This window comes from Episyrphus balteatus, chromosome 2 (assembly GCF_945859705.1).
Source record: "Episyrphus balteatus chromosome 2, idEpiBalt1.1, whole genome shotgun sequence".
In the NCBI taxonomy this organism is placed as follows: domain Eukaryota; kingdom Metazoa; phylum Arthropoda; class Insecta; order Diptera; family Syrphidae; genus Episyrphus; species Episyrphus balteatus.
In genome coordinates, this window is record NC_079135.1 from 126,459,162 (window position 1) to 126,470,177 (window position 11,016).

Here is an 11,016-nt window from a genome sequence, read left to right on the forward strand (position 1 = left end):
CTCCAAAATTTTCCTTCCAATTATTTGATCGTGTAAGAATTTGGTTCTTTTAATCAGAGCATTACAGGCATTTCTTGCTTTTTTGAATTTTAATCTGTTTTTATGGCTTAAATATTTGTTTTGAGGAGAGAGCATCAACTCAAAGTAGACTAAATACTAAAATCCAATGTTTCACTTCTACTTTGTAAACTTTGTACAAAAAGTAAATATGAATTATATAACGATAAACACTAAAATCGAAGTAAAATGAATTAAAGTAATAATTTTGTATACATACAAATAAAAAATGTATTTTGTCGTGTTGGATTATCTATAGTCTAACTTTCCATGTTGCAAAATTCATTATAATGTGGGAAGTAAAGTTGTCAGTTATTTAATAGGAATGTCTTGTTTTTCTTACGGTGCGCCGCCGCGGCGGTATTTCAAAATGATGTTATAGTCTGGGACGTTCGGTTATTGATGGTATAGTGCGGGACGTGACAGTTTTAATAAAGTTGGTGGGAGGTGGGAAGGAAAGTATACGCTTTTTAACAGTAGGATTCAGTCATTTTTTGAAAATAATTGTTTTTATAGTTGGCTCTGTTGTTTTTTTTAGTATTTAACGAATTTAACTGCATTCACTTCTTATGCTTCAAATCAAATATTCACGGTACATCCGCTAAATTCTATGCAGATATTAAAAAAAAAAAAATCGCTTTCGCACGGAAAAAGTGGTACATGACGTATGAAATATTTTTATACGAATGTGAAAATTTATTCAACCACAAGAGCATTCAAAATTTCTTTTTGCATTGGCTGAAAAATAACATGGGATACTTACTTGCTTAATTACTTGGCTCCGCTAAAATCCACGCTTCATTGTCCACGATCCCTATGAAACAATAACAAATTAAAATGAAAAATTAAAACAAAAAATTTAAATTAAAAAAAGAAAAGAATAAATTAATAAATAGATAAAAATTAAAAGTTAATACAGAACAACATAAAAAGGTGTGTATCACTTTTTGGAAAAGAGACGACTCTAGTTTTTGATGCAAATATAATTTATCAAATAAAATACCCGTTCCTTTCATACATACTAGGCTATTATACGGTGACAAGTGATTCCTGACTCATTCGGGGTTACGCCCATTTCACAGGACAACGACGACGACGCTGGAAAGAGGGTAAATTTAGCCGGTTGCTAGATACACATACACATTGTTATGGGAAATTGAAAACGAATGTAAAAAAAAGGAATAAACGGGACGGTTTTGTATAAGAATTTGATAACTCATTCCTCTATATACTAGCACATACAAATACATAGAATACATAGTAGTTCTTATAAATTTATACACTGACTTTAAGATTATTTAAAACAACTTAGAAATCCAAAACTACATGGTGTAACTTACTTGCTTATTTCTTTACTCCAAACCCATAAAGGCTCTCGGGTAGGAATCATGCTGAATTTCCACTGTTCATGATCACTATAACACAATTAAAATAAAAAATTATTAAAATTAAAACTTAAAAGTAATACAAAAATATGAAATTAAATAATTATGAAGTGGAAATAAATAAAAATAAAAAAATAAATAAAAATATAAAATAAATAAAACTAAAAAAAAATAAAAATAAGAAATAAAAACAAATATAAAATAAATTAAAATTAAACTAAAATAAAAAATAAACAAAAATAAAATGAAAACTATTTCTATGTTTGGGTTAATGCCTCGTCACACAGCGTCTTCAATACCGCGTTAGGATATTGATTCTTTTCGGTAAAATTATTTTCTTACTAACCGCCTTGAAAGCATTATAAATAAGCTACTCTTTAAAGCTCTGTCTGGTGGGGCCTTAAATCGGATTAAGTTAACAGTGCTACCTAATCTAAGCCGAAATAAAGACAAATTTATTCAAACTCCTTAAAATTTAAAATCGCCATTTAAAAAAGGGAATTTTAAAATTTGTATGCGAATTGACAGATTTTAAATTTTTAATTGCGACTTCAAATATAATGGATAGTGAATTGGTCGGTTCCTTCCCTATTGTCTTCTTTGGCATAGGAACTATTTTTCCCATTTTCCATGATTGTTGTTAAGGCAGTTGTTAAAGATTATAGTTAAGAGAAGTATGTCAAAATTCGGTAATATTTGTTAAGTACAAAGTTAGAGATCTTATAACACTTCCCACTGACTTCTGCCAGTTCTCACTGATGATATCTTGTCACTTCTTAGAAGAAAATGGAAATATCACTTAGTAGAAGTTTCTGCTTTCGGGTTATGCTCGCTGAAGGTTGTCATTGTATTAATGATACAACCAACATTCATCATATTTAGATTCCATTTCTTCTGTGAAATCTGAAAGGTGTATGGGAGAGTAATCTTTAAAATGTTTGTCAAAATGTTGCCAAATATTTTTTTTAAAGGTGTTATAGATACAGTATCTAGTTCATGTTTCGGCGATCTACATTTCCTTCCTTCGAGTGATGGAATAACAGAGTGTGAATTATATCAACAGAAAGTAAAATCATATGAGTTTTCTCATTTAATGGTAAAGTGTTGATATTAATGCAAAATATAATATTTTTTATCCAGCCAGCGGTATTGGGAATACATGATTTCGAAAACATGCATCTTACTCGTAAATCCGTTTTTTGTGTAAACTGAAAAACACGTTCAATGGAGAAAATAAAATAAAAACTTTTCTTTGATTGATACATTTGTTGTTTTATTTTTCACTAATTTTTTTTTTTATTATTTTTGAATGATCGACGAAAACGAACAAACGAAATTTATGATTATAGTTTTTTATTTCTTTATACATGTTTTTTTTTTCCTTGTTTTTGTTTCTGTTTAATATCAGAGTTTCGGATTTTCTTTTTTTATGATTTGTTTAAAATTTCTCATATAAGTTTGAGTTTTTCATTGTTGATTGGTATTATTTTGTTTTCTATTCAACTAATTTAATTTGAGATGTTTTATAAGTCGTTTTTTTTATTTATCACTGTCTATTGTATAGATGTTTATTAATTAATTTAATTTTTTTTTAATTTAAAATCAAATTACAATCTAGTTTTATTTCTCATTGACATTATGTTTATTATTTATTGTTAGTATTTTTTTCTTTGGCTTCTACATAATCAAAAAATAACAATGAAAACTCATTGAGATTCTAGGCGTGCATTTCAAGGTACACAAAACGATTTTTTTTGTTTTTTTTTTTCGATTTAAAATCAACAAACCATGTGTGTAAGGTTAGTGTGTGAGATAGATAAAAAGTTTTTTTTTTTATTTTATTTTTAATAGTTTTGTACGAATTTTTTTTTAATATTTTTTCTTTTTCGAAAAGATATGTAATCCTAACTCTTAACAATGTTTTTATTTTGTTTTCAGTTTTTTTTTTTAAACTGTGAAAATTAGTTTACATATACTTTTTCTTTTTTTTTAATTTCGAATAAATACAATAAATACTTAAAGTAATACATTTTTTTTTTTTTAATTTACAATGCATTTAAACAAAATTATCTCAAAAGGAACAATGCTTTGGGTAAGGATAAGTTAAGAATAAGTTTGAATTAAGTTAAAAAAATAAATACATAATGCGCGATAGCAGAGTTGACGAACAATATAATAATTTTTACTAAGAGATAAATAAATTTTGTTTTTAGAAAATAGATTTATGTCATAATCCAAGGCAATATAGTTTTGTTCAGTCTTTTTGTTGGTTTATCTTAAAAATTAAATTTAGTGTGTTTTTTTAGGTGAGATTTGTTTTTATTTCAGTTTCCTCTTTTTTTATTTTTTCGTTTTATGTTTTACAATTATGTCAAATTAAAAATTAAAGTTAAAAAATTTATTTTTAAAAAGTTGTAAGTTTTGGTGTTACATTTGGAATATGACATAGCTATTTTCTTTTTGTATTTAAAGTCTGATTTAGTGAGCTTAGATAAGAAACCTTGGAGAAAATGCTCGAATTGAATATTTAACAATTTGCATAGATGAAACAAGTGAATGCTGAGGGTTGTTAATACTATTTATTTGATAATTGCAAACAATTTACAGAGAAATGCAACTTTATGTTAATATTGAAACATCGAAAAATAAATGATAGAGCAAATCATTCTATTTTTCAAGAAGACTTAAAAAGGTTTAAAACTTTGACTTTCCACATGTTCAAAAAACAAAAAAAAAAAAAAAACTGGCGTAAGTTTGGCTACGCACCATAGAATAGAAACTTCACAAAAGTTGAAAGAGAATTTTTTTTAGGTTTAAAGCAAAAAGCTTGATACTTTTAAAAATCGCCTCTGAAATTAATTGTACAAAAAAATAAACATTCTCTTCTTATGCAGTTTGTTCCCAATTTTTTTACCAGAAAGTGTATTTAGTTGCCTTGTAGAGTCAGGTGGTCTGCGTTAAAGACGATCCTTGGTTTAATTAGACGATTTTGTTTTGTACTCGTTCTTAAGGACCGCTCTTCCTTGTTTTCGAAAACACGTTGTAAACTATTTCATCGATCCTATTCGAATAGTCTCTTTTCGAAAGGAAAATAGTGTTTGTCCAGCCTGTTCCCAACAAGCTCGATCAGCTCACCAAAATTTGTACAAAAATGCCTGTCTTGGTCGACAAATCAAATTTTTTACTCTATCTTAACTTATGCTTAATGGAGAGGCTATGTAAAAATCAAATAAAAGATGGTTATATGCAACTAAGCGAATATGTCTAAAACAACATATATTCAAAAAAAAAACTCTAACTATTCTCAAATTAGCTAAGTGAAAGGTGTTATAAATTGGCCAGTCTAATAGATAGGATAGACATGCTAAATATAAATAGCTTGTCGGAATTTTAAATAATTTCTGCAGGGATTAAATGGATAAAGAGGTCTCCAGCGCACTTGAGAAACAGAAGGAGCAAAAGACGTAACGAGACAAATATGATCATCTTTCTGCGTACATGCAGCCTCTGTAGAGACTACCAAAGACAGAGGTTTTGAATTTAAAAGAGAGCTTAGCACCAGCAATAACTAACAGGAGATATTTAATGAGCTTAAATGTGTAAACTGTCTATGAATTCTGAACAACACTTCAATGGCATCCATTAACGTAACTTTCTTTATTTAAGTTAACTTTATTTAAGCTAATTTTTACGTCCAACTCAAAATCTGCCAATCAACAATAATGACTATAAGAGCCGGAATTGCCAAGGACTCAAACAAGGAGCATTTTTCTTTAACATCTTCACCTTGAAAAACCTCCTTTTTGCCCCCTAACCCGCTGGCATATGCCAAGTCTATATCCCCGATATTAGCAGCCAAATGAGTCGAGGTCCATTATATGGTACGAGCTTTTACAGCATGGGGCTTTAAAATAAACTTTCAAATCGGAGCTTTCGTGCTTTAACGCCCATAGTGAGACAGAAGAAAGTCAGTCAGAGTTGCACTAAAAGCACTAAAATCAACCTTCACGATGCTTGATGGAATGAAAATTACAAGAGGATAACTATCCAGGAGACAAATGCAACGATAATTTTCGGTTCAACCAACATGCCACAACCGATTCGAAGAAAGCTAGCTTCGCCTTCTAAATATTTATTCTTTTATGCGAAAAACCACCAAGGGTAGTTTACCTACAGTTGCCCATTTTGGTACATAAAAAATCTTGCAATTTTCAAAAGAAAGATGTCTCCTGTCCTGAATCAAAAAAAAAAAAACCATTTCAATCCACTAAGAGGAAATAAATATAATGATCAGCCAACGAAATATCACGAGTTCTAAAAATAATTCAAATGCTCTAAGAACGTCAAGTTATATTATATCTTTGTATCGCCTTCTTAGGACCAGCTTTTAAAAAAAGATACTCAGTAAAGAAATTGGAGTTATGAGACTTAAATTTTGTGTCTAACTTTTTATAAGCAACAAAATCACAATCTGAAAGACTTGCTTAGGTTGGGTTTATTTTTTGTTTTGAAAAAAAAAAAAAAAAAATTGGAACAAAGTCTTAACAGACTATAATTTGCTCAGTGAACAAGAAAGGCATACGATTTTGTTTTAAATAAATAATTAAAATAAAATATTTGCTTGATAAATTTCTAATATTGAATTAAAGTTTTAAGATTATTATAACTAAGATTTTTTTTGGTAAAAATGAGATTGCAGATCAATTAAAGCTACCAAGTGTAAATAAATTAATACAAATATAATAAAGTTTTTCTTTTTTTTTTAAATTAGATAATTAGGAATCTTAAACTTTTAAGTCCCAAGCCATTACCTTTTGAGTACATTTTTTTTAATTTCTTGTGGGTTCATCAATAGAACATAATAGGTTGATTAAGATTAATAAATAAATAATAAAAAAATAAAATATTTTTTTTCTCTTTAATAAATAAATAAATAAAATACATTTATCATAATATATTTGATTGACTAGACTAGGTTTCTATCATTTACACAAGATGAAAGATCTTAGAAACAGTAAATATTTTTTTATTCTTAAATCAAAAACGTTTTTTTTTTTTAATTTGTTTTTGATTTTGAATGACCACCATAACGATGGGATACTCATAGTAGTTTAGTACGTTAGTAACATTCATAATGTCTACACACTATTATTTTGATTTCTATGTTTTTGTTTTCTTAATCAATGTTTTGTGTAGACATCAGTTTTATAGTAAGGTATATATTTTTTTCATTTCTTTTTTTGAATAAATAAATAAATCAAGTGTAGAAAATGTAGAAAATATATTTGTGTATCATACAGTAAAATACATTGATTTTTTTTTTCTTTTTTTGCTTTTGTGTGTAAAGGGTACATAATAATATGATAAATAAATAGATTGATTCAGCTTCTTTGTCTAGTTGTCTAGATATTTATTAGAGGTTTTGAAGTGGTGGTATATATATTTTTTTTCATTTTTTTTTTTTTTTCAAATTTTGTTTAGAAACTTTATATATTTTTTTTAGTAGAAAAAACCAAAACATTTAAATGTTTGGCAACAATACAGAACAATAATTATTTCTAAAATGTAAAAAGCTTTTTGAATATAATTACCAGGGATAGGATCTTGTGGATCTAAAAACTTAAAAAAAGGCAAAATAAAACTCCCAAAAAGGCATAAAAAGGCATTTATTGAGAGAAAAAATGAAATATAAAAATTAATTGTAGTAATTTGAACAATCATGATTTTTTTAAAAATTTCAGGTAACAAGCGCCTGTGATTGTCCCTTAAGAGTACCTTAAAGGGGCTAAAAGAATTCTCTACATCTGTAGAAACGAATTAAGCCGAATTAAAGCACTTTTTTCGAGGTTGCTGTTTTCAAATCAGTTATTCTTTTTTTCTATCTTTTTTCGATATTTACGTATTGTTTGACGTAAACACCAAATTTTAGCATTTACGTCAAAGTTTTTATTGCAATTTATGAAAATTTTGAGAATTATTTTGACTTACATACGTCGATGTTTTTTTTTTTTGACGTACAAACGACGATGTTTTTTTTTGACGTACAAACGTGTATGAACAAAAGAAACTTCTGATTTTCATGGCGTATATACGGCAAACTCATTTTGGACAAAAATTAAAATATTTTGAATACTAAACGAATTTCATATGTCCAATTACATGTATGTAGAAAAGATAAATTTTAACTATGTACATATACCTATATTAACTAAAAATCAAAAAATGCCGTATAAGGCACTTAAATACTAGGGCATACATGAATATTGTAAATTGAGTAAATCCTAGTACGCAGCTGAAGCGAAACGAAATTTTCCATACAAAATTTTCCATACGAAATTTTCACGAAATTTTGAACGAAATTAAATTTGTTTTGTTTTTGCTTTAAGACTTATCTTCTGATGTTTTTTCTTGAATTTTTTTATTTGTGGTATTTTTTCTTTAATATGTTCGCTATTGACTTTGGAGACTACAAAATTTTTCGTTTCGCTTCAGCTGCGTACTAGGCGTAAGTTAGCTTGAGTAGTTATGTAGCTTTTGAACGTGTCGGTTGCCGGCCGCGCAATAGAACGTAGAAGGCAATAAATGGTAGCAATAGCAGACAAACAAGTTGCATAGGTAGATCTTTTCACTCGAATTTGTTTGTGTGGGATAATTAGTGAATACTAAATATGGATATTCAGGACTATCGAGGTATCCGTTCGGAGAAAGTTCCGAAACGATGGCCCGTTCCGATCGGAACTTACATATCTTTTAAGGTATCCACTTCTGAACAGCGCGATTTATTCAATAAATAAAAATCCTTGTGATGCTCAAGTCTTCTTAATTTCAACTAACCTCTCTTGCTATTTCCATTTTAATATTTCTTTCTGTGAAATTCCACTTTTCTTAAAATATTCCGAAACTATTTCATGTTGGAGAATTTCCGATGAATTCCTCGATAGAAAATTTCTCCGAACGGATACCTCCATAGGGCTGATTATATTGAGAAAGTAATATATTGAGTAAATTATCTTTTTGTTTGTATATTTGAGTGTTTTGTGTGTAGGCATTACTTTAAAGACGCTAAAAAGATAAAAACATAGGAAAAGGCAAAAAAAAGGCAATAACAGGAGAAAAGGCAAAAAAAGGCAATAACGAAAGAAAAGGCAAAAAAAAGGCAAAATAAAATACATATATTTGGCATGAGGGGGGCGTGAAACGTGTTTGTTTTTAATCTATAATGTCGTAGGATTAAGCAAGAAAAAAAGGCAAATTCCACAACATCCTATCCCTGATAATTACATATGTATATGTAAAAAAAATGTAGGTTGCTATAATACCTAACACATTATATTGTAGCTTAAATTGTCTTTGAGCATTAAATAATGAATAATATGGAACTATGAGGAAAAAAATACTAAAAATTATTTAATATTTGCGCACAATTCGATTTAAAAATTATCCTTTTTATAACAGAATAAGTTCTAAAAGATATCTGGTGTGGTTAAGTCATGTTTAAATAAAAGACAAGAGTACTCGGTTTGATTTGTGTAATATGGGGAAATGGAGTTAAATTTTAAGAGATGTCAGAGCAGAGAGTCCATCGAAGAAGGTCCTTGCTTGGGCCGGCAGCGAGTAGATTGTTCTGGTAAGGTTTTGAATCTCTTTAATAGAAGATGAGCTTATGGCCCAAATTGTGACTGGAGATGAAACCTGAGCTCATCATTTTGAGCCTGAGTCAAAGCAGGAGTCGATGTAGTGGCGCAAAAGACGAAGGACCCCTAAGAAGTTGAAGGTCTCACAATCGGTTTGAAAAATCATGACAAAAGTCTTTTGGGATTCGGAAGGGATTTTCCTTATCGACTAAAAAGAATTTTATCAAATTACCAGCGGATACTTGGGAAACATTTCGCATAAATTAAAAGCAGCCATCAGAGAAAAAATGAAAGGAAAATGGAAAAAAGATGTTCTGCTCTTGCAAGACTATGCTCCGGTTCACAAGAGCTTCGTTGCAACGACTGCTTTTCAGAAATGTCGTATCATTACCCAACTATGAAACTCGCATCGTCTTGACATTATAACCTTTGCGAACTCTTCATATCAAGTCTTTGGGTTTGACCTACATCGCAACCTCTGCTGAACTATAAATAGAATCATGAAAATTTTGCACTCTCTTTTGCGATGCGAAAAAATCAATTCATCAGCTTGCGATTGTGAAACAAACGAAATACCATATCTTTTACTTTTTTCGTACTTTGAAGACTGACAAAAAATCTAAAATACTCATAAATGCATTAAATGGGGTCATAAGAATAGAAGAAGTTTGAGAATCGATTTTGTTTGTATCAATTATTCAATTTACAAAGAAAGAACATAACATTGTCTGTTTTATAACAAATACGAGAAAACATTGTTTGTAATTGGAAGAAAGAGTATTGTTTGATGTTTACCATTCTAAGGAATCTGTAACTGATCAAAAAGCGCACATCCAAAAGCCGACCGTGTTTCCATTTAAGGAATCCATAATCATAAAGGACTACTATTCGACATGACCGGAGCTGTATAATTTTAATTTTTTTTTTTTTTTTTTTCAGAATTAAAGAGATTCGTTTTTGTAAATTCCAACACACTTTTAGTAGAATCGAATTACATTGTTGGGCCCCAAGAAAAGAACACCAACAAAACATTTTTTTTTTTAAATCAAACTCAGCGCTATCAGCATCTAGGTCAGGGATTGGGCTAGCGTTGAAGCAAGTTTAGCACTTGTCCTTCGGGTTATCTGAGCATTTGAAGTGTTTAAAGCTTAAAAAACACTTGAAAATCATGCCATACAAAATCGACGCTTGTGATTCGCCAAAAAAAGACATGATGATTGAATTCTCATGTGGCTCTTTCATGATATTGACTCCGAAGAGAATTACGAGTACTATCATGATGGTTAAAACTGACCCGACCAAAGAAGAGATCGAATAACTTGAACTCTTGACAAAGTTGTCTACTTCTACTGTTCAGAGTCAAGTAGTATTTTGTTACCAACTGAGGATAAATGCGGTTAACAACTAAATAAATGGTTAAATTTAGTATTTCGTTACTGAAATTGGATCCTAAGGGTTTCATTAAATCATCCCTAAGAATGTATAACAATTTCTAAAATTATAAATAGGTTTAGAAAAAATTGTGCGCAATTATTTTGTTCTAAATTAAATCTTGCTCCAAATATTGGATGATGTGCTACCTTATACATTATTAATCAATCAATTTATCTACTTTGAACCTCTATAAATATTTAAAGAAAAACAAAAAAGCTTTACAAACTTATTTATGATCTGCTTGTTAAATTGTTCTTTCTACACAGGAATACTAATTTCCCTTATCTTAAATTAGCATTAATTTTTTGTATAATAAATAAACATAAATAAATAAATTAATACATAATAGTCAAATCTATAGTACATACCGTGTCCCGTTCTACATTTTTTTTTTTAAGAGACATCTCCAACATCGGCGTGATTAATTCTCGTTACTAATTCTAAGACAAAAAATTAAATATTTTTTTTAAGTTTTCTTGAGGCACCCTAAATGGCTTTTTTTGAGT

General features: G+C 29.1%; 1 protein-coding gene across 1 annotated transcript in view; it reads right to left on the reverse strand.

Annotated features, from left to right (window-relative positions):
* The window catches only part of LOC129911382 (protein scalloped), a 205,016-nt gene extending 194,023 nt beyond the window's left edge, over nucleotides 1-10,993 (reverse strand). Inside the window, exons 1-3 of the mRNA XM_055989178.1 lie at nucleotides 10,879-10,993; nucleotides 1,398-1,472; nucleotides 821-871 (exon numbers count right to left, since the gene is read on the reverse strand). The gene's annotated coding sequence lies outside the window, so the exon portion shown is untranslated. The remainder of the gene's footprint in view (nucleotides 1-820; nucleotides 872-1,397; nucleotides 1,473-10,878) is intronic.
* Between the last annotated feature and the right edge of the window lie 23 nt (nucleotides 10,994-11,016).